The sequence below is a fragment of the Fukomys damarensis genome, unplaced genomic scaffold (genome assembly GCF_012274545.1).
Source record: "Fukomys damarensis isolate Sample0158 unplaced genomic scaffold, DMR_v1.0_HiC HiC_scaffold_16, whole genome shotgun sequence".
NCBI classification, from domain to species: Eukaryota; Metazoa; Chordata; class Mammalia; order Rodentia; family Bathyergidae; genus Fukomys; species Fukomys damarensis.
The window spans coordinates 102,542,592-102,564,745 of NW_022900928.1; the positions used below are offsets into that span (position 1 = coordinate 102,542,592).

At 42.0% G+C, this 22,154-nt stretch overlaps 1 long non-coding RNA gene across 2 annotated transcripts in view; it reads right to left on the bottom strand.

Moving 5' to 3' along the window:
• Positions 1–776: 776 nt before the first annotated feature.
• Positions 777–22,154, bottom strand: part of LOC104856644 — a 29,210-nt gene continuing 7,832 nt past the window's right edge. Inside the window, exons 1-3 of one of the 2 annotated variants that reach the window (XR_002025083.2) lie at positions 18,294–18,379; positions 3,660–3,846; positions 777–853 (exon numbers count right to left, since the gene is read on the bottom strand). This is a non-coding gene — a long non-coding RNA (uncharacterized LOC104856644). Of the gene's footprint in view, positions 854–3,659; positions 3,847–18,293; positions 18,380–22,154 lie in introns of those variants that run through there. The other variant, XR_778683.1, reaches the window with a different exon arrangement.

Genomic DNA, 22,154 nt, shown 5'->3' on the forward strand with positions numbered 1-22,154 from the left:
TAATAATTTGTGGAGCTGAATTAGATTCTGGGACTGACTCCAAAGTCTATCCTTCTGAACACTATGATTACAATGTCCACCTGAAGTAACTGACTTTTAAAAAGAAATAGACTGCAAAAGTTGCTACCTCCAAATGTGTGTTGTCTTTTAAAGACATCATTTTGAAAACTACCAATTCAGCCTGTCAGCCTGTCGATGCTGCCAATGTTCATACTCTTCAACCCTCAGAACCACATACAAGCTTCATGAAAAATACTGGTTTTATTCCATTTTATCATGTTCATCTGTAATCTAAAAAGGTATTACTTAACTTGATTATGCATCTTTGTCCCTAGACTTTGATCTGAATGTATTTTGGCTGTTGTTAAAAAATCAAATCCACCCTTAAAAGATAAATATTTTCCTCATCAAGATACCAAAGAATAACTTCAGTGTCTAAAAAGAAATGATCCAGAGGGTTTTTAATAGCATCTTCAGGATAAGTGATTCATCTTCCGAGGAGATTGCTTTGAAGAGGAGACTTGTGTGGGATCCACGTGTTCCGCTGTGTTTATTTAAAACATACCTTACATTTCCTTGCATAGACTCACAAGTAACTTCCCCTGATACCCCAGACACTGAGCTCCACGGAGGCAGAGGAAATTGATGAGGTTACCAAGTCCTTTTGAATTGTGTTTTGCCTACACTTTTAAATTTTACTCAGTGGATTAGAAACACAAGCAAAAGCTTCCCTGAGGAAAGGGACTTCACCTGAATAAAGACACTCACGCATCCATAGTGATCTTTCTCGTTCTGCAATGCCGGTCCCCAGTCCAGAAATGGCAGTTAATGGTTGAAAAGATAGTTTGGGGCTCTGAAGAGACAGATTTGAATATTGAGTATAGCATTTCCCTTAGTAAGTCAGCCAAACCATATCACCCCCATTCATGTGACTGTCCGGAGTTTAATTTATAAGCCTTCCACTTCCAGGAAGATTGTGTGACATCTGAGCCCAGGCAGTGCTGGGCACCTTTTGAGAAAAGTTGTCAGGTTTTTAATGTGTTACAAATATGGCCTGATATTTGATAATGTGTCTATTGTCAGATTGAAGACATCCACCCCGGCTCAGTCATTACAGCAGGCCCTACTTAGTTAGAGTGCCTCCTTGCTAACTTACTCAAAACACAGCCTTTTACCTTTTTGCCACCCACCTCCCATAATTTTGTTCCTCGAGCTCTTTTTTGTTTTTTTTGTTTTCAGACAAGGTCTCACTATACAGTCTAGCCTTAAACTCACTAGGTAACCTAGGGTAGCTTTAAACATCAAACCTCTTACCTCAGTCTCCCAAGTGCTGGGATTACTGGCATGTGCCACCACATCCAGCTTCTTTCAGGCTCTCATCACTTTTGGTTTTGCCTACATTGATGCCTACTTCCTCCCAAAGCCCCCTGTACTTCCCAGATGTTCACATCCCTGAAATATTCCATATGAAAAAAATCTTGTAATCAAGTAAGTCCACCTTTCCCTGCTTTGGTCTGGTTCACATTTGTCTCATGGATTCAATAAGAAAACTTTGATTAGTGTGGTAGGCAGGTATATCGCTTCCTGTTTTGGGACACAGTACTCAGAACCCACAGCTTAAAGGAGAAGTTTAATTTGGCTCATGGTTTCACAAGATTCAATCCATGCTTGGCTGGTTCCAAGGCAGGAGAATCATGAGAGAAGGATGTGGAGGAGCAAAGCTACTCATTCATGGCAGTAGGAAAGCAGAGCAGGAGAACAGTGTCAGAGAGGAAGGGGCCAGGGACCGTACATAGAACCCAAGGTTATGCCTCCATGAGCCTCTCAGATATACCCAGAAGTGAGTTCCTGATGTGCTAGGGGTTTCTTAATCCAATGAAATTGGTTAACTCAGCATGACAATGTTCCCCCAAAGATGCCCATATCCTAATCCTAGGGACCTGTGGCCATGTTACATTACATGGCAAGGGGGCATGATGATTTTAATCAGCTAACAAAATAGGAAAAGTATCCTGGATTATCCAGGCAGGCCAACAGGTCCTTCCAGACCTGCTGTTGTGGGCTTTGAAGATGGAGGAAGAAGCCCACAAGCCAAGGGATTGGGCAGCTCTGAAAGCCAGAAAGGACAAGGAAGCAGACTTCCTCCTACAGCCTCCAAAATAGGACTTAAGAACTGTAAAATAATAAATATGTGTCATTTTAAGGTTCTAAGCCTATGGCAATTTCTTATAGCAGCAAGTAGAAACAAATACAGATAAGACCTAAACCACAAGAAAACACAATTCATTGATATTTTTCTGCATATCAATTGTGATAAAAATATTCTGATGTCAAGAAAATTAAATGAGGGCCGGGGATTTAGCTCAGAGGTTTGGTGGCCTGCTTCACAAGCACAAGGAACCAAGTTCGATCCCCAGTACCAAAAAAAAGAAAAGAAAATTAAATGAACAATTTTCTTTGAATCAGGATCTTAGGTTGTGGTCTCTAGAAACAGATACTGACACAGAGACTTGGGGGCTGTGGTTTTACTGGGAGGGGCAGTCCCAGGTGAGAAAAGCTGGATCCTGCAGGAGAGGCTGTGCTGTGAAGCAGCTGTACCTGAGGCTTTAGCTTATTCTGTGGCAAATATGGAGCTGGAATGGTCCTGCAAAGTTGACCCACATGGAGGCAAGAGGGCTGAGCTTCCCATTCAACTCCTCCACTGTGAAAGGGAGGCAGTTCCGGGGCTAAGAGCAGTGCCAGTTCAGAAGGCTTCTGTGAGCCATGGGGGTTGACTGAGCAGGGGAGCTGAGCAGGCACTGGGCATTTGTGGCAAGCATTTGCTTTTTCTGGGGTATGTCCTGAGACTAAAACACTATATATTCCATTTTGTCTTTCCAAATCAGATAATAACAACTACTATTACTTTAGGGTGTTTTTTTTTTTCAAGGCTGGGGATCAAGCCTAGGATCTCATGCATGCTTTGGCAAGTGCCCTACCACTAAGCCACAAACGCTGTCCCAGTTTAGTGTAACAGATACTGCAATAAGGTCTTTGCACACATCATCTCTTATCCTACCAAGTGTTAGTTCCATTTTACAGATGAGGACAACTAAGGCTCAGAAACTCCAACTGATAGTTGGTTTCAGGCTACTCAGCTAGTGAAGTAGCAGAGTCAAGTGTGAAGATCGAAGACAGCACACTCCACCCACAGCTCACCAGAGAGCACGTAGACTGTCTCCTGCAGAAGAGAGCTACCACCCTTAAATGTCAATCTGACACCATAAGATCCTTGGTCCTCAAAGAAAGATTAAGATTATATTTGGTAAACTCAGCTTCCTAATAAGAAAGGGGACCTGAGCCTAAGCTATTAAATAAACTAGGGTTGAAATGAAAAAGAACTTAAGTGGATTGGATTTATACCACACTCTGTAAATTAAAGTTAATTACAATTTTTCTTCCTATTGTACAGGGACAACTGAGTCATAATTTTTTACTTAAATTCAGGGTTCTCTTTCCGAATGGAAGCTCTTAGAGAAAAGGTGTCAGGACCATCTGCCTTTCCTTGTACAGCCCCTAGCACTGTGTCAACCCAGGACAGCACACAATAAATACCATTTGATGATTTCTTCCCCTATATTTGTGGCCTCAGACCGGTCTAACAGTGCAATATCATTCACCTTAGCACTTTCCTTGCAGGCTGGGTCAGGAAAATATGGTGCTCTGGAAAATGCCATAAAAGCTTTCTTCTTTAATAAGGACCCCGGTATCCCATGATGGATGCTATAAAATTCCCCACCGGCTGGTGTGTTCGTGGCCGTGTGGGCCCATTAACAGCGTCTGGTCTTCTGGTAACATACTTCATATCTGAAGTGCAAGAGCAAAAGCATTTATTATAAATAACATGCGGTGACCCTAGAGTAAACACAGCTGTGCCCTCGTGGTGTCTTGTCTGTGGCACTCCCTCAGTAGATTAAAGAAATCAATGTTTTATGGGGCCATCACTTATTCTGTGTATACACACAGGGCTGGTTTTCTGTAGACGCGCAGGTTGCTGTGTATAAGGTTTCAGGCCCAGAAATTGTATGAAGCAGACATGTTTTGCTAAAACACTTATTCTTGCACATTCTAATATTTTCAAAAGGGAGTGAGAGTTGATTTGTATTTGTCCTAGATGATTTCCACAACATTCTGGGCCCTACCCACCTTGTAGCTCTTGAAACTCCTCCTCATTTCCGTCTCCCACTGCCCTTGCAGAGAAATAAGCAAGAGGCTTTCTCTGGAAGGTCTGGGCTTGGGCTCTGACAGCCCCTGGCTGTGGGGGTTGGAGCCATTCCTTTAACCAATTCTTTGCTCGCCACCAGCATACTCGCTGGCTGCTGGCTGCACTTGCAGCCTTTACTCCAAGATATCTTGGATTACAGGTCAAGCCTTATCCCCAAAGCTTGTCGCAAGAGATGTCATTTTCATTATTATTTTTGCATCACTCCAGTATATTGATAAGACTTTAGAAACAAAAGATATCATTGCATTGATAGCATTTTGAGTTTGGTAGTAGAATTTGCATTTGCAAAATATAGCAATTCTCAATAATTGAAAATGTCAAATTTACCACACCAAGAAAAAAAATAATAAATGCTGATCATCATATATATTTCCGTTACACTGGGATTAGAGGTAAGTTCTGTTTAGGAATAGCTCTAAGAAGGCTTTTATGTTTTATTTTCACACTGAAAAGCAGTCAGATTTGCTTCAGCCTCAAAAAGCATGTTTATGTAAAATTAGGATTTAGCTCAATGTTGCTGCCACCTGCCTCACAAAGCTCAAGGTCCCAAGTTCGATCCCTGGTACCAAAATAAGAGTAATGATAATAATTAAATTAACACTGGCAGTGAGCAGCACTTTTTTCCTAAGCAAGAGCTCTAACTGGGCCTTAGTTTCCTCATCCTTAAATGGGGGAGAATGAACCCTGATGCCTGGAGTTAGTGCTGAGTTAGACCGGTGTCCCCAAATTAAGGGTAGAGTGGGAAGGGAGCTGCAGTACAAAGTAAGACCATGCCAGCTGCTGGAAAAAATAGATATATGAATATTTACATGACATTATATAAATATTAACAAAATAACATTTTGCTACATATAAATCTAAAATCATACAAAGGCCCCATGGGTTATGTCATGCCTGCAGGTCTGCTTCTCTGATTCAATCACTATCAGATCAAAAAGATTTTTTTAATTACATCTTAGCTTTTTTTTAACCTCTAGTCCCTCAACAATATAGTATAAAAATTATTTACACAGCACTAACCTCATATTACTTATTATAACTAAGATAGAGATGATTAAAGTAGACAGGAGGACAAGCTAGGTGATACGCAAATACCACGTCATTTCATACAAGCATCTGCAGATTATGGAATCCACGGTGTTCCTGGAAACAATTTCCCATGGATCCAGAGGGCCATTGTATACAAAATCCTCTCACAATTTTAATTGTACACATATTTTGGGATTATCTATGAGAACCAATAGTCCACATGGCTCCAGACACAGAGTCTGATGGTGAACCAATGGCCGTGTGATGGTTTTCTCACAAGAGTTCACATCTTTAACCACTTTGTTCTCACTGGTCAGAATTAAACCCTGAGACATTGAACCCTTCATTGCTTTCTCTACAGTCTGTAAACTGAAATGCTCAGGACTTTCCTCACCAAAGACGGTGACCCTAAGTCAGAGCGAGGGAATCTCCCTAACTAGATGGATGTGTCTGCGTTCCACAAAACAACTGGATTTTTGTATAAAAGCTGTAGAAAGCAAACTCTTAAAGCTTCTGTTTACACATGAATTTGGTTATCTCTCCTCTGCTCCTAGATGGAAACACACACACACATATGCATGCACACAACCATATGGTCAGGTCGACAGTCATTGAGAGCATCTCAGGTGGTAAAGCATGGAGAGGGTTGTGGCACAGGTTCACTGCCTGGAGATCTAGGAAAGGCTTCCTCAAGGCTCCGGCTTCCTAAGGAATGGTATGAATTCTGGCAGATAAGGGGGAATAGGGTAGAGGGCAGCTGGCACACAGAACAGGGCCACTCATCTGTGCAGGTATGGAGGGGAGGGTGAGGGTGAGCATGGAATGAAAGCAGCACGGCCAGGGGAGTGTCAAGAGGTGTCCTCACAAGTGAAGTGGGGCAGTTTGCAAAGAGCCATGTCTGTTCTCCTTTATTCACAATCTTTCATAATGCTTTTACCCTTCTCCCTTCAGAAATCTCTTAGTCATCAGCCCCTAATCTCTATCCTTTTTACTTTATTAAACCACTAATCTACTTTCTGTCTTTGTAGGTTTGGCTATTCTGAACATTTCATATAAAAGAAATATTTCCATATGTCTGCTTTTCTTATTACAGTTATGTCTAGTTTTCATTTAGCGTAATGTTTTAAGAGTCATCCAGGTTGCGGAATGTACACTTCCTTTACTCCTTTTTCTGGCTGAATAACATTCCATTGTATGGCTGCACCATTTTCATTTGTCCATTCATCAGTTGATGACCTTTTGGGGTGTTTCCACTTTGAGGCTGTTATGATAATGATACTGTGAGTATTATATGAGTTTTTTGTAGATGCATGCTTCTCTTTCTCTGTGGTATGTACCTAGCAGTGGGCTCACTGGATCATGCCATAGACCTATATTTTAACATTTTAAGGACCTTCCAGAGTATCTTCCAAGCAGTGGCACCACTTCACTTTCCCTCCAGCAGTGTATTAAGAACTTGTTTAATTTCTTCCCAAATTGACAGCAACTGCTATAGGAATTCCCCTAGGGACAGAAGGACTGGCTGTCTATTGGCCCTCTCTCCTGAGGGAAGAACTGGGTAGTAGTAGTAGTAGTAGGCTTTGCTTTCAGCCGTGCATGGAACCTGTTTTAAGCATCTGGGCCACACCCTTTGTTTCAGGCCACTTTGGCCTCTGGAAAATGGAAATATAATCCATATTTTTCTGTTTTATAGGAGTCTTTTGAGGAGAGAAATTCTTTAGGATTCTTGGAAAGGAAGAGCACAGCTTTAGAAGGTCTGTTGGGTAGTGGTTGCCACAACAAAATGAATAGCTGTAATGCTTAAAATTATTGAGTGTTAGCTCTGGAAGGAAGAGGAAAGGCCATCTAGTCTCGACCTGGGAAGCACACAGCATCACACAAGGACATCTGCCCAACTGTTGGTGCTTGGAATGCTGTATATCCATCCAGGTTCAGGCAAAGGACTGTGTCTGATTAGCGTCGGCAGCGGCACATCTGCTACATATTTGTACTTCCTGGTGAAGCCATGGAAACACTGCAGAAATGGGTGAGAAAGTATCCAGCTAGCTGGCTAAGGACAGAGATGGAACAAGAATCAGTTTAGTGGTTTTTCCTTTGCATCATATGCCTCGTAGTTTGGAAAAGAGTTTCCTGAGAGAGCTCTTTGGGGACAATTTATTTTCTTTTCTTTTTTTTTTTTTTTTTTTTTTTTTTTTTTTTTTTTTTGTACCAGGGATCGAACTCAGGTCCTTGAGCTTGAGAGGCAGGCACCAGAACCAATGAGCTAAATCCCCAGCCCTTCTTTTTCTTTTTGGCAGGGTGTCACTGTGTAGTCCAGGCTGAACCTGAGCTCACTATTTAGCCCAAGCTGGTCTCAAAACTCTCAATCCTTGTGCCTTGGCTTGCTGAGTGCTGAATAGAGGATGTTTCTATCCTGTTATGTTCAGACATTTCTCATCAACTCCTGTGGGGCTCACTCAGCCAAAGTGGTTAATGATTACAGAGGCTTGGTAACTGCTAACTAATAAAGAGGGAGCTTTCCCACCTGCTGCACCCCAAATCTCCAGCAGTCGCGTGGCATGCCCTTTGAAGTCCACAAACTTGACACACTTGTACACAGGGATGTTTAGACCAAAGGGAAGTTCTGAAAAGGAATGACTGCGTGTGTTCTCCATGTGAACAGAAGGAGAGCACCCCGAATCAGATCTTATTTTTCCAGAAATAATTTTGGGGAGAAAAATGACTTTTCTGTGGGGTAGAAATGAATATTAATCTAAAAGATAACCATTTCGGGGTTTTTGTTTGTTTGTTTTTTGTGTTTCATTTTTTGGTATCGGGCATCAAACTCAGGATCTCATGCTTACCAGGCAGGCAGGCACTCACGCTGTAAGCTAAATCCCTGGTTTTGTTTTATGGGGATTGTTTTTGTTTTTGTTTTTCCGGTACTGGAGATGGAACTCAGGACTTTGTACTTGCAAGGCAGGCACCGCACCACTGAGCTAAATCCCCAGTCATAAGATAGCCATTTTTGATGCCTGTTAGTTTTGTGAATATATTTAATAACACTGACCTATATGGTTAAAATGGTAAAATTTGTTATGTGTATTTTAGCACAATCAGTAATTTTTTTTCTCAAAATTGGTTCTCACTATGTTGCACAAGCTGGACTTTAACTCAAAAGCATCCTGCCCACAGTCTCCCAAGTAACTGGGACTACAGGCCTCTGCCATCACACCCAGCCAATGTACCTTTTCAAATACTCAGATCTATTTGAATTTCATTAACATTTAAAATATGCCCACATTTTTCCTCTCCTAAAGAAACTACCTACCAACGATAACACCAAAAAAATGATACAGAACTGTGACTTCTTATGGTTAATTCCTCTTCAAACATTATTATACAAAAATTTAAAAATACAAAAATGATCTTCCTTTTCCTTTGATCCTGCTTTCTATTTTTCCCCTCCACATGTCCCACATTATGCTGTGAGTCAGGTGAATGGGACACAGTCTCTACCTCTGAGACCCACTCTGTTTACCCTGGCCCATTTCCCAGGGTCCACAGTCACAGACGGTGCCACAGCTAAGAGGAAATGTCAGAGACCCCCAACTCAGCGAAGGGACCAGCCAGGAAGTGCTCCAAATCAAGGGGCATTCTTCTTAGTGGTCAGCAGACAGAGAAACAGGAAAAAAGCATTCTGTGATCATGGTGAACATAGGCATGGGAGTTCCTAGAACTGCAAAACTGACAGTCTGAATTATTAGGTGGAGGCACACAGAGGCAGGACATTAGAGAAGCAGCAGAAAATCAAGTTGAAGAGAATAGCTCTCTTCCCAGGCTCCCCAGTGAGCCTGCCTCCAGGGCCCCTCTGTGGAGAAAATGCCTGGATTTCTTCGTGAAACTGTCAAAAGTAGAATGTGAATGCAGCTCTGTGTGTGTGTGTGTGTGTGTGTGTGTGTGTGTGTGTGTGTGTGTAAGGGGGAGTTAGGGTTTGTGATGAGTAAATTTGTTCAAAATTGGAATTTGTGTCTAACTGCTCCTTCAGATCTCCTGTTGCATGAGATAGCATTTGTTTAATTTGACAAGCTCATGACATTAGCCTCAAAGGTGAGGGCTGCCTCCGTCAGCCAGAGATTTGTTTAAACCTTTCATGAACATCATTGTGGCATTTTCAGAATGCATCATCTGGTGAATGACAAGAATCTGTGTAACTTCTCAGCAACTATGCCCCACTACTGTCCCCCTGCCTGCCCCAAACACATTCCTCCCAGCCAGCAATTGCCCACTGGCTCTGTGGTCAAGATCTGGGAACCCATAAAGAAAACAAGTGACAGAACTGTGCAGGGTGGCAGGAAGGAAATAATCCTTCAGTCACTAAACATTGGGTGTTTAGCATGGGTCTCCTTTCTTATTTTGTTTTGTTTTGTTTGTTTTTTGAGACAGGATCTCACTATGTAGTTCAGGCTGGCCTTGAATTCACTATGTAGCCCAGCCTGGCCTCAAACTCATGGTAATCTTTCTGCTCAGCCTGCCAAGCCTTGGGATTACAGGTGTGCACCACCACACGTGGCTTGAATGGGTTTCTTATGTTCATAATATCATCTACCTTGCAGATTTTTCCAGAAGATTAATGGTAACAACTTTGAGAACCTATATCCTAATAAAATGAAAACCTCAGAGGATACGGACACATTTCTAGATAAATTTCTATCAAAGCTGAACCAAGAAGATACAAAAATCCCGAATACTCTGATATCAGCTAGTGAAATTGAAGAAGTGACTTTTAAAAACTATCAACTAAGAAAAACCCAGGTCCCAATGGAAATTCTACAAGAAATTTAGAGATGATCAAATGTCAATACTTCATACACTCTAATGGAATCAAAAGGGATGCAATACTCTCATTCCAAAAGCAAACATTATCCTGATTCCAAAACCAGAAAAGGTCCCAACCAAAAAAGAGAACTATAGGCCAATCTCTTTAATGAACACAAATGCAAATTTCCTCAATAAAGATACTGGCAAACAGAATGAAGCAAATCATCAAGAAGATTATACACCATGACCAAGTAGGATTCATCCCAGAGATGCAGGGATAGTTCAACATATACAAATCAATAAATGTAATATACCACATAATCAGAAGCAAGGGAAAAAAATCACATGATCATCTCAATAGATGCAGAAAATGCATTTGACAAAATCCAACATTCATTCACAATTTTTTAAAACTCTGAAGAAAATAAGAATAGTAGGTCTTTGTCCCAACCTGATAAAAGCCATATATGACAAAACAACTGCCAACATCATACAAAATAGAGAGAAGCTGAAAGCTTTCCCTCTAAAATCAGAAACAAGACAAGGATGTCCACTATCACTACTTCTGTTTAATATAGTTCTCAAAATATTAGCTAGAGTAATAAGACAAGAGAAAGAAATAAAAGGGATATGGATGTGGAAGGAAGAAGTTAAATTATCATTATTTGCTGATAACATGATCCCCTACATAGAAGATCCCAAAGGCTCCATCCAAAGACTTCTAGATCTAATATCCAAATTTGGCAGTGTAGCAGTCAACATTCAAAAATGAATAACATTCCTGTACACACATGCCATATTCACTGAGAAGGAAATTAGGTCACAATATCCTTCACAATAGCATCAAGAAAAATGAAATACTGAGGAATTAATCTAACCAAGGAAGTGAAAGACCTATAAAGTGAAAATTATAGTACTCTGGAAAAGAAGAATGAAAAGGATATCAGAAAGTGGAAAAATATCCCTTGTTCCTTGATAGGCAGAAGCAATATAGTCAAAATGGCCATATTTCTAAAATTGTTCCATAGATTTATTGCAATCCCAATCAAAGTAAAAGAAGAATGAAAAGGATATCAGAAAGTGGAAAAATATCCCTTGTTCCTTGATAGGCAGAAGAAGCAATATAGTCAAAATGGCCATATTTCTAAAACTGTTCCATAGATTTATTGCAATCCCAATCAAAATACCAATAACATTCTTACAGAACTGAAGAAAGTAATCCAAAAATCAATATGGATGCAGAAGAGACCTAGAATAGCAAAAGCAATTCTTGACAAGGGCAAGGCAGGAGGCATCGCAATACCAGACTTCAAGTTATAATACAAAGCTACATTGATAAAGAAATCATAGTATTGGAAAAACAGACTTGTGGGTCAGTGAAACAGAATAGAGGATGAAGAAACAATTTCAGGCACACTCAGCTATAAAAGGGGCCAAATCCCTTCACTGGAGGAAGGGTAGCTGCATTAACAAATGGTGCTGGGAAAACTGGCTATCCACATGCTAAAGGTTGAACCTAGACCCATATCTCTATTATGCACTAAACTAAAATCAGTATGGATCAAAAATCTCAACATTAAAACAGAAATATTTAAACTTATGGAAGACAAAATAGCTAAAACTCTTGAAGACATAAGTGTAGACAAAGACTTAAAACCCTGGTTGCACAAGAAATAATACCAAGAATCTACAAATGAGATCACATCAAATTGAAAGGCTTCTGTTCACAAAACCACTAACAGAGTGAAGAGACAACCTGCAGATTGGGGAAAAACTTTTGCCAGCTACTCCTCAGACAAAGGAGTAATAGCTAGAATACATAAAAACTCAAAAAAGAAATAGATCCCCCAAATGTAAAGACCCAATTAAAAAATGAGCACCTGAAATGAATAGACACTGTTCAGATGAAGAAGTACGAATGGCCAATAAATACATGAAAAATAGTTCCACAACGCTGGCCATTTGAGAAGTATAAATTAAAACAACAGTGAGAGAGATTCTGTCTTACTCCAGAAAGAATAGCTATTATCAAGAAATCAATCAATAACAAATACTGAGGTTGTGGAAAGAAAGAAACCCTTCTCCCTGGTTGGTGGGACTGTAAATGGATACAAGCACTATGAAAATCGGTATGGGGATTCCTGAAAAACTAAAAGTAGAAATTCCATTTGACCCAGTTATTGCTCTAGTAGGCATCTCCAAAGAGTGGTACATGCACACCCATTTTATAGCCACACAATTCATAACAGCTAAATTTTGGAAGCAGCCTATATGTCCATCAACAAATGAGTGGATTTTTTTAAATGTGGTATTTGTACAATGGAGTACTACTCTGCCATAAAAAGTGATAAACTTGAGTCATTTGTAGAAAAATGATTTGCACCTTGAAGCCATGTTAAATGAAGTAACTCAGACACACACACTTAAATATTACATGCTTTTTCTAATATGAAAGAGATGATATGGAAAAGGAGAAAAAAGGTACTGAAATCCAGTGTGGACAACATATCTAAAAGTATACCTTGACTTACATGTGTACCTTACAAAAGTATCTTAAATTGTCTTACACGTTTTTTATGATCTTTGGCCTATTAGTCTGATTTTCAATCTGTATACAATACATGACAATTAACTTTATAAGGTCTTGTAAGATAAATAAATGAATGTGATGCTAGAAAAGTAAAAGAAGGGTTGGTGGAGGGAACCGAAATGTGCTGTGTACATATACCAGTCCCCTATAGTGAATGGAATCATTATGCACTGCAAACATAAAAATAAAAGTGGGGGAAAGAAAAAGAAAATAGGACCATGCACACACACACAACAGAAGAAGAAGAAGGGATCATGCATTTCTCTTTCCAGTGGTTTTTTCCTGAGATTCATTTGATTTATCATAAAGTCCACTGTAGTTTTTAGTATTTCACAAAATTGTTTAACTGTCACCAATTTTAGAACGTTTTTATTTTTTAAAAAAAACTACATATCTGTTAGCAGCATTTTCTGTTCTCTCCCAAACTCCCTTATATCTGAACCTAGGCAACCACTAATCTACTTTCTGTCTGCATAGTTTTGCCTATTCTGAAATTTTGTACAAATGAAGTCATTTTTGTGGACCTTTATGATTAGTCTCTTTTACGTTGTGTTTCCCATGCCTGCCTATGTCAGATCATCTTTGAGTACTTTGTTCCTTTTCATGGCTGAACAATATTCCATTGTGTAGATATACCACCTGTTATTTACCCATTCATCCTTTGCCGGACAGTTGGGCTGCTTTCATTTGGGATTTGTGATGGTTGACAGATGGTGTCCATCGGAATAAGAGAAGCTCAACTAAATTGGCTCAGCAATTCCATATCCTAGGGTGTGGAAGACCCACCCTCAGGCAGCTTGTCTTCTGGATAGCATAAAGGGGAAATGAAGAAGGATGAATCTGCTTGTGTTACTTCAGAGCAGCTCCAGTCTTTGCCTTTACCTTGGATGTTATCTCGTGGCTTCCAATGTAGACTCTTTCAGCCTTCAATTGTCCATCAGCCTCCTGGTACAGACTCACATAGGACACTGCTGTGAGCTCCAGACCTTCAACTGAATCTTTTGGTCCCCAGTGTGCAGACAGACCCTCTCTCTGCTCTCTTCTACATCTGACTTTGGGTAGTCATTGTAAGCCAATCTTGTAAAGTCTTATATATCTTTATATCTTGTATTATATCTGTTTCTCTAGTAAACACTGACTGATACAGTTATTATGAATATTTGTGGATGTTTTCTGGAGGCCCATGTTTTCATTTTGCTTAGTACAGATATAGAGGTGGAATTGCTGGCTCATATGATAGCACTCGGACTTTTTTTTTTTTTTTGTATCACCAGAACATTTTTGAGGAAATACCAACCTGGCTTCCCATGTATATCTGAATTAGGGCTCAACTGAGGGTTTCCCTCAGTGGTAAAGATTGGCCTAGCATACATAAGGCCCTGGGTTCAATCCCCAGAACCAGAGAAATGGGCAGAGAAAGCAACAACAAAAAGAAAAATCAGAATTTAAAATCTAAATTCAACATTCAAAATACACCTTCCCTCTTATAGGGAAGCAACCTTATAGGCACAGCAACCATGGGTTCATATTCATTATATAAATAGGATATTGTAATGTTATCCCTGCAGTTCAGGGGTGCAGCATCCTAGGACTTGGCTGGCCTAAGCTTAGAATGCAGTTTAGCATCTCATGTTCCATCTCATGTAGGAACAGCTTCCTTCCTGCCTAAATCTCTTCTTGCTATTGTCTTTGATAGGTGCACACCTTCCCTCTTCCCAAAAACTGACTGATATCTACAGGATCAACTTAAAGATCTAAATAGTTCTGGGGTTTTAAGTCCCCACCTCAACAGGGAGAAGAAAAGACCAGCTGGGATATCGTCAAGGCCAAAAGATCTCAGTGACCCTTTCTTATCTGACTGAGTCCCAGTACCCAAGGCTGGGCAAGACAGTTATGGATATGGGGCCAGGCAGCCTGCAGTGGGGAAGCCCACTGATGCATCCCCATCTTCGTGGATGAAGAAACCAGGGTTAAGTGGTAGAAACACTTGCCCAGTGCCTGCAGCAACAGAAGGCAAACTGAGTGGAAGAGAGACTAGGACACCATCCCTATGAAATCCATTCCTGGAAAATCCATTCCACACCATTCCATGGCCTTCAAACATAACAGCACCTGGGCCTGCTCAGCAGAGCCCATTGTCACTGCTATTTTGGAGGCAATCATATATTTTTAATGACCTGCAAAATCTCCCTGTGAGAAGGGAGGGAGAGTTGAAATTACAGCCAAGCAATTTGCATTGTGAATCAGGTTATCCTCCCTCCTGCCCTCTAAGACTATGCAGAAATAAATGCTTCCTAATGAACCCTGGGGGGCTAAGGCTTTGATATGAATTCGGCTGGAAGGATAAAGAGTTCTAAGCAGACTGAGACCCAGCATGAAGTTGGAGCAGGAGGGCCAGGCTGTCCCCTTCTGAGCAATGGAGAAAGGAAATTGGATTATCTTGCTAGCAGTTGGTATTTTTCTATCTCTTAAAACTGCAGATGAGAGCTCCTCTCCTTAAGATGGAGGGAAAGTGATTTAACCCTATTTAACCAGCCATCTCCTCAGCCCACTTCACTCTCTTCACTGTGGCCTGGATCACTAACCCCGCAGACCTAGCCAGACCCCCAGGCCACCGAGGGCAGAAGCTCCATGTCCTTTGTTTTTCCAGGACTTGAGAAGACCTAGTAAAGATGGACAGAGATAGATGATAGAAGATAGATAGACAGACAGACAGATAGATAGATAGATAGATAGACAGATAGATAGATAGCCTTGCTACCTGGAGTCAAGAAACTAGTTCTAGCTGCCACCAGGAAAATATCTGTCCTCCTCCTCTCCCTGAACCTCCTTGATAGCCTCCAGGGTCTGTTTATTCAACATAGGGAGGAGTTTGTGTGTGTGTGTTTGTGTGTGTGTGTGTGTGTGTGAGCACGCGAGTGCGTGTCTGTCTGTCTGTCAGTCTAACAAGTCTGTGCTTGTAGGTATGAGCCCTATGGAAACTCTCTTATAAGCCAATTAGCTGGTAGAGTGCACAGTGGAGATGTGAGGGCATGTGGATACATTATTTGTGTGGGCTTGAGAGTGTGGTAATAATGATTTGTGTGGGCTTGTAAAAGACAGGGGGTGGGGAGGCCTGTTCACTGCCTCCCCAAGGACAGGCATAAGTGCAGAACGGACAAAGAAAATCCATAGATAGTCCCCAGCTCCCGGTTGGCCAAGTCTCTAGCTGCCTTCTTGTCCTAACTTTTCCCCAGAACTGCAACCGCCTCGTCCTGATTGAGATTTTTCTTCCTTCCCTCTGGCCCTGCTTGAGAGGAGCCTGGAAGCCCCACAAAGCACTTGGAAGGAAATGAGCCCTTACATGACGAGGCAGGGTCCCTCCAGGTTGAGCATGTGGATGCCTCCATCACACAGCCTGACTCCAAAGCCAACTTCCACTGGTCAAAACGAGCAGAACAGACTCTTCTGCTATATCCTCAGCTGTTAAATAAGCGTTACAAAGGACCAATTCCACTGAGTGGTGGTAAACATTATTATGTGCTAATAATTCTAAGTTTTTCTTGGGATGAATGGTTTCATAACTGCTCAGCACTCTAGAATTTTGTTGTTGTGACCAACATTAGGATAAGATCATGTATCCTTCTTAGGTCATCCTGAGAGACAGTAAGCAAAGGCCTGTGGGTCAGAGCCCTACCCAAGAGAGTAATTATCCACGGTAGAAGTAAACTCTCTGCTGATAAGGATGTTTTCAGGCGTGCTCTGTTGGTGAGGGCACAATGAGCAAGTGTGTTGGGAACTTATCTACAGCCAGATGCCCCTGGGAGAAGAGAGGGAGAGAAAGAGAAAGGAGAAACTATTATGGACTTTTTTAAAAAACCATGTGAGTCATCGCATTAAGTCGAATGTAATTGGGAACTGATTGGATCTTAATGTAAATGAATCAAATATAAAATGACATTTATGGGACAATCAGGAAAATAGAACACTGAGTGGATATCAGATAATATTAAGGAATTACTGTTAACATTTTTAGAAGTGATAATGATATTGTGGTTATGCTAAAAGCCTAGACAGTCTCTAATCTCTTATGAAATATATTGAAATATCCGTGGGTAACAAGATAGGATTGGATTGAGGTCAGGGAGGGGACAGTTTGGGAAGCAGGTTTTATTATATTGTTTCCTCTAAGTGTATGTGTTGGGCTATTTCTATAATTAAAATACTAAAGAGAAAAAAAGAGAAGATCCCTGTGGAGCTGCCCCATGGAGGTTGGCTTGTGCCCACCACCACATCACCAGGACAGGATGCTTCATGGAGGCCCTTGGATCCAGGGGAAGGACTACAGCCGAGCGGTGCTCTCTAAGCCCCATAAATCAACAAGTACAGCTGAAGCCATTTAGTAGGAGGCTTGTTAATCAGAAAAATCTGGCTTAAATGGGTCATTTTATGGGCAAGAGGGAGCAGAAGATGATGAACAGGCCCCCTGGCAAGGAGGAGCTTTATAACTAGTGCCAAGTTCTCTCTGAAAGGCCAGAGTTGGGTTGTGCTGATTCTACGTCCACCTCAAGCCTTTTCCAGGAGGATGGGGACCCAAAGTAAGAGCAACAGGAGTGGGCACTGGGCCCAGAAAGCAGAAGGAGCACTCCGTTGAGTTATCTACCCACCCTGGATGTGTGATTCCTGGGGTGAGGGCGTCTTGGATTCTAGGCATCCTGGATACAAGATGAAGTATGGAGTCTCATGAATGACCCAGGGCAGAAGAATGAAGGAACACTAGAACTGAATAGAGAAGGAAGACCTCCTGGAGAGGTGAGACTTTGGCAGAAACTCAGTGGAAAAAGTGAGGCCCTGAAAAATTAATAACAGCCAAACCAAGGCGAGGACAATTGCGGCATAAATGCACTGGAAAGTGGTTTTTTCTTGTTTTTGTTTTTTATAATGGTTGTTTTAGAGGGTCATGTGACATAGCTTCCTCAGCCCAAAGGCTAAGAAGACCCAAGCATGAGTTTGGGTGATGACAGGCCAAGGCTCAGGGACCTGGAGGAGCCAGTTTAGTTTGGCAGTGACTGAGGACTACTGCAGGGGATCATGGGAAGAATTTGGAATCAAAGACCCACTTTTAAATTCCAGCTTTGCCTTTTCCTATTGGTAAAACACTGGGCGATCAATCCCTTCACCTTGCTGAGCCTCATTTTCCCTTCTGGCTAATAGGATGAACAGTCTCATAGGGTGGCTGTAGGGTGTTGCTTGTGCAGTAAAATCTACATAGAATTTGGTGACAAGGTGCTTCATAGCCACAGACATGTACCATGTCAACAAAAAGCCATGTGACTTCTGGCCAGTCCATCAATGCCTGAGTCTATTTCCCCCTCTGGAAAATGGGACAGGAATTCCAGGCTGACAGGAAGACGCAAAGAGAAAATGTAAGTCGTCAGCTTAGTGCAGTGTCTGGCCCGTGGTAGACATCCCACAAATAAATAATTGGTAATAATTAGTGTTCATGATGTAAAATACAAGAACATAAATGAAGTTTAAAATGATGCAGAGAAAAATACAGGGTCAGAAAAGGAAGTTCAGATCTTCTGTGACTTCTAGTCCAAGTGGTTCTTCCCTCATCTCAGCACTTACCCTTTACACTTTTTCTCTGTTTACTTGAAGCACAGGAACCTCCTCACTGTTGATTTGTTGCAGACTTTTTTTTTTTTTTTTACAGTGTTAGGGATTGAATTCAGGCCTTCATGCATGCCAGACAAGTGTTCTACCGCTGAGCTTAGAAATTGCTAAAATAAAGGCAAATGTTGTTATTGTTTTTAATCTTGTGTTTATGGGAGCTTCAGAAAAACTTCACATACACAGTGATTTATAGGCCAAGAATGTTATCCCTGACAGGAAAAAAAAAACAGTCCTGTTACATTATTAATACTCATGGGTATATATGGACCTTTAAACATGGGTGTGCAACAGTCATCATGGCCAGAGTTCGTACCTTGTGGTCTCAGAAGAGACAGTTATGACACTGCCCCTGCTGAATTAAGCTCATCCACTTCACCCACATTTGTTCTTGGCTCCTGCCCCACAGTAACACCCTCCCTCCCCTGGCTCTGGCCTCTGCCCTGGCTGTTCCCAACCCTCCCACAGAGCAGGAGGCCACCCCTGCCGGATCATGGGATGTTTTCCTTCCCGTCTGCCCCGTTGGCCCCCTTATGGTAGACGCCTGGGGTGTGAAACTGCACGCCCACAAAGGTGGCCTTCTGGTTTGGGAGGCCCCTTGAGGAAACCGACAGTCCCTCCATTTCCTGTGGATGAAGAATGGTGTGATTGCAACAAACCACCCCTACCTAATTCTCTTCCCAAGTCACACCCGCCCCAGTGTCCAAGAAAAATGAGCACGTGACTTCAAGCCAAGGCACACTGCGCCTCCAGAGTTTAAAAATAGGTGGTCGGGCCACCAGGGAGCTTGTCTGTCTCCTTCCAGTCCCACCCCCCACGCTCCCCAATCATTCCTTACCTTCTCTTTGGTGTGAGAGGTGGGCTGGAACCTCCCTTGAGCAGACAGAGTTCATTCTCCCCCACCTCTACTTGTGCTTACACACCAAAAACTTCACTTCTACTCTCTTCTCTGCCATGGCAGGCTGATTGAAAGTTCTTGGAGTTTAAGGAGTTTGTGTGACGACTCTGCCACTATCAGCTGAGCCCCAGGCAGACAGTCTGCCTTGTACTGAAATGGGATGGAACAGGCCAGGGCTATTGGGTGAACCCAGAGGCCATTCACATGAAGATGAGCTGCCACATGGCTCCTTCTATAAGCAACCACCACTACTGCTGAAATATTGCTACTCCTTTTACAACTACTAATGCTCCAAATGAAGAACAGGGGCTTTGGGACGACATCAAGAATGTGACTGTCCCTTTTTATTTTGGATCTACCAGCCCTCTCGGAAAAGAGTCAGGGATCCCTGGCTTGCTGCCTCTATTGGCTGTGTTCAAACAAGACTGAGATCTGCCTGTTTTCTGTTTAAACCAGGGCTTCTCCGAGGAATGTTCAGGAGTACAAAACCTGAAAAGAGACTGGTAAAGAAATGAATACCAAGATCTTGGGACCCAGAGTCTCCCAGCCTAAGTTTCAGTCTCAGCTACTGTGTGATCTTGGATAATTATTTACCTTCTCTGAGATCCTTTCCTCATTAACAAAAAATAAGTAAACACTAATAATAGCACTAATATCCAGTGGTTATGAGGGCTCAGAGCAAGGCAGCTAGGTCATTAGCACAGTGCCAGCCCCCACAGGGGCTCCAGAAAGAAAGCTGTCCAGTACCTGATGCCTATCGCAGTTGTCCCCCTCAACACATAAAGCAGGAATAGATGTACCCGCTGTCCTTAGCAAAGTAACTAGGTGATACTTTCGACCTCTGTCCACTGGTCCTGGATCCTAGAAAACATGGCTGAGACCAAAGTAATCAGTGATCAACATTTGAATCCCCCTTCTGGTTTCTAAAGCACAAACACCCATTCCAGAAGAGAAAGCTAAGTATCAGAGGCAGTGGCCCAAAGTCAAATCATTCACAAATGGCAAATCTAGGACTGGAGTTTGGTGTTCTTCTGCCCATTCTGAAGTCCCTGTTGCCCAGCAACCTGCTCAAACAGAGGCCAGCTACCTCCTTCTCCTGAAAAAATACCATCCCCCAGGGCCCAGGGATCTGTAGGGAATTGACTAATTTGTCTGGAATGATGTAGAAACAACTGTCAAAGCATTCCCATCCTGGGTGAAATATTTATATTTGGATGGGCTGCCTCCCAAAGACTCACTATAACAGGCACTGTCAAAGGACTAAATTAAGATCTTGGATGGCTTTATTTTTTTCTTCTGGGATTGGAAAACACTTTATTCCATAAGACAGAATAAGTGTTCTGATGAACCAAGCAGAGGAGGCTAGTTTTATGGACAGAAGCAGGCTGAAAAAAAAGAAGAAACAAGCAGATTGGTCATTCCAAAGTTACTTCCCTTGTAAGGCAGGGCCGGAAAGACGGAATAATAGGAAAATAGCTGCTTAGCTACAGTCAGGTTACTTCAGGTTACCCCTTTTGTGTAAGGCTTAAGGCAGAGGAAACTTCATGATCATGCCAGTAGAAAGCCGCCCCATTTGGGAAACTATTATCTCTGTAATCCTGATTTTTCAGAAAGTAACACAAACAGCTTAGTTTCAATTTTGTGACAAGGAACTTTAGTGTGAGTGACTATTTTGAAGCTTAGCCTGGTCTGTTGCACCCTAGTGCAGTAACTTAGTCTTCCTATGAGTTTATTTAGCAGAAACTTCAGATCTTGCACAATGAATCACAATAACTTAGTGGAAAATCATTTTTTTCTCCTGTCTACAAGATTTATCACATACACTGAGGCTATGACTACATAAAGTAATGGGCCAATATCACAGAACTGTAAAGTGCTCATCAATCTTTAAGGTGAGTATAGCCCAACAACTTGGGCACTTCTGAACTAGCTTGGCTCAGACCCTGGGGTCAAGGCTAAGGGGAGCCAGTTTATCCTTCTTGGTAGTGGTGAGCATCCATACCTTGCTTGCTTGTTTGTTTGTTTTCAGTGCTGGGGATTGAACCCAGAGCTTCGTACATAATGGGCAACCACTATAGCACTGAGCTGCACTCACAGACCTCCATCTTGTTTGATCTTAATGTCACCCTGTGAGATTGTATGAGGCACAGTGGACCCTTGACTTATGAACTCAATGCACAAGGACTGACTGTAACTCAAGTCAGTCAATTGAAGTTTCAGGCTCCTCTACATAGCCTTTAAAATCTCTCTCCTATAGAGGCAGATCTCAGTGTCCTTACAGAGACATTGGCAGGATTTCCCAGTTAACTCCACACAGGAAAGGATGTTGGAATATTCCTTCCGGAATTCTTTAAGGGTTAAATTTATTTTCAAGTTTTTTGTTTGTTTGTTTGTTTGTTGGTACCAAGAATTGAACTTGGAACTTTACCCTTGCCAGGCAGGCAAGGAACCACTGAGCTACATCCCCAGTCCCTAAGGGCTAAATCTGTATCTGTGACCATCTGGAAGTACAGGCGGACAGCATTCGGGTCATAACTCAAAACTTTGTTCGTAAGTTAAAAACTAAAATTGCATTGTAACATAAATTGTTCATCTGTCAAGCCAGTCGTAATTTTAGGGTACACTGTAGTTGCCTTCTTCCCTTGCACACAGGAGGACTCAAAAGGCTCCACTGAGACACACACAATCCCAGCAAGCGTGCAGTGATGTGAGACCACTCCCTTCTTTTCCAGCAGCGGCTCTTCTGCAGACTGTGCTTCCTGGTGAAGAACCCACAAGCTTCTCCTCCCAGAAGGCCAAGCAGTGGCCAGTCCTTGACTCTATGAATGGAAATTTGAATCATGGCAACTGGTAGACCCCAAAGAGACCACTCTGCATACCACCAGACTACATTCCAGTGTGGTCCATGGAACGTCACCATG